Consider the following 4,549-nt stretch of genomic DNA (forward strand, 5'->3'; position numbering starts at 1 on the left):
TTACGGTTGATGATATGAAATCATCAAAACCGTGAGCTCTGATGGTGGAGAGAATTTGAATTTTCCAAAAAGGATAGTTGTTTCGATCAAGCCGAAGGATCATTGGATGTAGATTCGGCAGAGATGAATTTGTGGAAGCAGTGGCCATGATTTCCAGCGAAAAACGCAGAAAAAAGGATCGAGAAAAAGATGAAATCTCCCAAAGTTTTTCAGGCTCTAGATACCATATTGAGATACTCTATGCTAGGGGTATCTATCCGGGGTGCGGGTATCGGGTATACCCGTCCCGTACCCGATACCCGACCGGGTACCGGGTACCCGACACCCGCAAGGGACGGGAACCGGGTCGGGGTCGGGATTATGCCGTGCAAATTTCACGGGTATCGGGTATACCCGTCGGGTACCGGGTATACCCGCATACCCGCTAATATTAGTTACTCCCTCCGTCCCATAATAAGTGGCCACATTCTTTTCGGCACGGAGATTAAGAAATTGAGTGTTATATGTTTTAATAGAGTGTGGCCTACAATTGTTGACCAAATTAGTGAGTAATTGTTGACTTAATTAAAGTAATTTTGGCATTTTTAGAAAGTGGCCTACAATTGTTGACCAAATTAGTGAGTAATTGTTGACTTAATTAAAATAAACTTTTGCCATTTTTAGAAAGCAGCCACTTATAGTGGGACAGACGAAAAAGGAAATGTGGCCACTTATTATGGGACGGAGGGAGTATTTAATATAAATTTTATATTTTTATTAGTTTTTAATAATTGTAAATATGTAAGCCCTAAAATAATCAAAGTATCAGACGTGAATTCTTTCTCTCCCTCTGTGCGGCTCTGCGTCCCAACCCAAGTGCCCTCTGCAGCAGTCCCACCGTCCCGGCGTCCCCTCTGCAGCAGTCACCGTCCGGCCCGTTCTCCGACGCCGGTAAGTTCTAGTTCCTTTTGGATTGATTTGTTTGCTGCGTCGTCGACACCTTCTCGGCTTCTCACTCTCACCCAAGTGCCCTCTGCAGCAAATGGTGATTTTTATCAAATTAAATGTCAATAATTGATTTTGATCCCAATTTCATAAATCGGACAACCCAACAACTCCAAACAAAACTTTCCATATTGATATATACAGTCTACTGTATATGAATAAAGAGAGAATTAATAGCCTTCATATAATTAATTGAAAAAAAAAATATTGCAAAAACAGGCGGGTATGCGGGTACCCTAATACCCGCGCCGGGTACCCGCATCGGGTATTAGGGTACCCGACGGCAGCGGCGGGACGGGTATCGGGTGGGAGTTTCGCCTAAAAGTCGGGGTCGGGTACCCGCAATTTTCGGGTAGGGTACCCGACCCGCCCCGAATAGACACCCCTACTCTAGGCTGAGTCTTTGGAGAGAGAAAGAAATTGATTTTATTAATCTATCTATATCTATATACTAATAGAAAAAGAGCCTAAACATTTTATGAGACAACTTGTGGATTGCCTATTTTACCCATCTACATATTTTATATTATATATAGTTATAATCTATTTAATATATATTTATTATAAACCAAAATTCCTCTACCCTGCTATAACCACGTAAAAATCATAATTATATATTTAGAGCTATGTGATTTTCCATTATAATATTCCCTCTGTCCCAGCTGAAATGTCCTGTTTCTTTTCGGCACGGAGATTAAGAAATGTGTATAAAGTAGATAAAGTGGGTTGGTGGAAATTATTTAAATATTAAATACAGAGAGAGAGTGTATTGCCAAAAAAGAAAACAGGACATTTCAAGTGGGACAATCCAAAAAGGAAAACAGGACATTTCAGCTGGGATGGAGGGAGTATTAGATAAGGATTTATCATTAAAATATATATATATAAAAACCTCAAACTCAATAGCCAACTTTTTTCAAGAACTCACGCATACATATATTGCTTTATACATGGATTAGGAGTAATCCATACAGGATAAGAATAAAACAAATTTAAAAATAAAAAACTTGTGATAGGCATCCACAATATTAGAATCATATATACTTGTAATAGGATTCAAACTTTCGAGCAAATACAAGACTTGTAATTGTAATAGGAATCCACATTATATAATGGGGTCATGGTGTAGAACTTTCTTCACCATCGCATACAACCTCTTCGAAGACACCTTGGGTTTCATTGTTCTCCTCTCAATATCAATAATATTCCCTGATCACCTACAAAGAGACAATTTTAAAATCAGCTGGACTTCGAAAAGCATAATTAATATCCACAAATTGATTGGAATTATACTTATAATTATTTTTAACATTCTCTTTTGTTTACCTTCCTCGCATTGCTTTCGATAATTCTATTCATCCCTTGTCTGCTTTCACTTTGTTTCTATCTGTTTTTGTTCATTGAGTAAACCATTGAGTTTTCCAGTGATTTCTGTAATAAGTGGATTAAAATACTTGCAGTGCACTGGTCTCCCAGCCTTGAGTCCTCTCTCTGGCATTTTCTCGAACACCTGGCCCTTAATCAGATTCCAACTCCGATCCTCATTCATCGGAATAAGAAGGCTTTTCATGATCATAATCCGTAAAAACTCCAAAATTCCACGCATTATATTTTATTTTTTATATAATTTGGAAATTGGTGCGTTTTGTGGTTTATTTTATGCTTTGCAGGAGATTTAGGTTTTATAGATGGAAGAGTGCAATTTTGGAAATTTTGGGTTAAGAATGACGCTTTTTAGCATAGCTCTGTCGCCAGAGCTGAGCTGCGAGCATAGCTCTGTCGCTAGAGCCGAGCTGCGAGGATAGTTCTGTCGTCAGAGCTGAGCTGCGAGCATAGCTCTGTCTCCAGAGCTGAGCTGACTTGCAAAGTTAGAGCTGAAATTTCCAGAGCAGAACTTCCCTATGCATAGCTAAAATCTTCAGAGCTGAGCTGAATTCGCCAGAGCTGACTTCCATCTCTGTCATGCCATTCTACAGTTGACTTCCAGCTCTGACTACCTTTCCAGAGCTGACGCACCAGAGTTCGCTTAAGTTCCAGAGCAGAGTTACTCTCGCCAGAGCTAACTTCCAGCTCTGCCATGATCGCCAAAGTAATTTGACAGCGCAGAGCTAAAGATCGACAGAGTCAACTTATGCAGAGCTGACTTTTCAACTTTGCACTTTTTCAGAGCTGACTTTCAGCTCTGCACTTACCTTTGCAGAGCTGCAATTTTCACCAGGATGGAGATTACTTGCAGAGCACGCCAGCTGGACTTACCTATGTCTACACGATTTTATTGCCTTTAGAGTCCAGCTTTGCATGGCAACTTTGAGGATGATCAAGCGTGAGTTGAAGTCTATAAATAGGGCTTTGTTTTTCATTGAAAAGGCTCCCTCGTTTTTTGCCCTAATTTTTGTGTTCTGCCGTGAAGAGTATTCCAGCGCTGCACTGCACCAAATTTAGGCGTTTATTGCTTTCCTAGTTTCTTCAAGTTTTCGAGTTTTTAGTTCTAGTTTGTTTTTAAGTTTGTTTCTTTAGTTTTAAGTTTCGAATGTGTAATCACGTGACAAATTTCAACCTCGTGACGTTCACGGTATTTCGTATTTAAATTCAATTTATTTATGTTTAATCATGTTTATGCTTTTCGTTTATGTTTATGCTTTCTTTTCCATTATGCAATTTAAATCATGCACTTTAGTTTCATGCTTAGATTAGATGTTTTTAATTTACAAGTCTTTAATCGTTTAATTTAATTTTACCTAGGGTTAATAATTTATTTCACAAAGTAATTCTAAGTTCAGTTTTTAATTATAAGTTTTAGTTTAATAATCAAATTCTTTATTGCTTTTCCTGCAATACAATTAGAAGCCCTGTAAGATCTTCCTTGAGAGACGACTTGGGTTAGCTTACACGTTACAATAGATCTCGTAATATTGCGAGTCAATCTAGAATAGTGTTTAGGTTGAGTCAAATTTTGGCGCCGTTGTCGGGGAAGGTTTTAGGCGTTTTAATTGTGTTGCTTTTTACTTGCTTTATTTAAATTTCTATTTTTCTCGTTTTTGTTACCTTTCTCTCCCTCCGGTGCGTTTAATCCGTGTGTTTAGTGTTGTGCATGTAAGGACTCCGCAGTTTGAAAGGACCGTTGGTGTCTCCGTTGGATAGCACGAGCACAAGGGTTTTCAAAAAGAAAGGAGAGGAGAGCTCTGATTCAAGTTCAGACGAAAGGGAAAGTGACAGAGCTGACGAGCTCTGCTCCGACCTCAACCGTACAGAGCTGAATTCAGCACAAGAAGAGAAAGAAGAAGAGTACAGTGCTGACGAGTCCAGCACTGCCGACAAGGAAGAACAGCCAGCCCTGCACACCAAAGAAGTGATGGCGCAAAACATGGAATACATGGGAGATTTCACCAGGCCCGTCATCGGGGATACCAACACTTCGGCTATTGTGCTTTCCACCGCAGTTAGAAATTACAATCTAAAGCCGAATGACTCAAGTTTGCTACCGTTGTTCCACGGAATGCCGAGTGAGGACGCCCTGCAATTCATCCGGGAATTTTGCACGCAAGTTCAAACAATTCCACTGCTA

At 39.7% G+C, this 4,549-nt stretch overlaps 1 long non-coding RNA gene across 1 annotated transcript; it reads left to right on the forward strand.

Moving 5' to 3' along the window:
* Positions 1-744: 744 nt before the first annotated feature.
* Positions 745-3,595, forward strand: LOC131012814 (uncharacterized). The gene is made up of 2 exons (XR_009097466.1): positions 745-930; positions 2,445-3,595. It is a non-coding gene; the product is annotated as an uncharacterized LOC131012814 (long non-coding RNA).
* The last annotated feature ends 954 nt before the right edge of the window (positions 3,596-4,549 follow it).

This window comes from Salvia miltiorrhiza, chromosome 2 (assembly GCF_028751815.1).
Source record: "Salvia miltiorrhiza cultivar Shanhuang (shh) chromosome 2, IMPLAD_Smil_shh, whole genome shotgun sequence".
Taxonomy (NCBI): Eukaryota; Viridiplantae; Streptophyta; class Magnoliopsida; order Lamiales; family Lamiaceae; genus Salvia; species Salvia miltiorrhiza.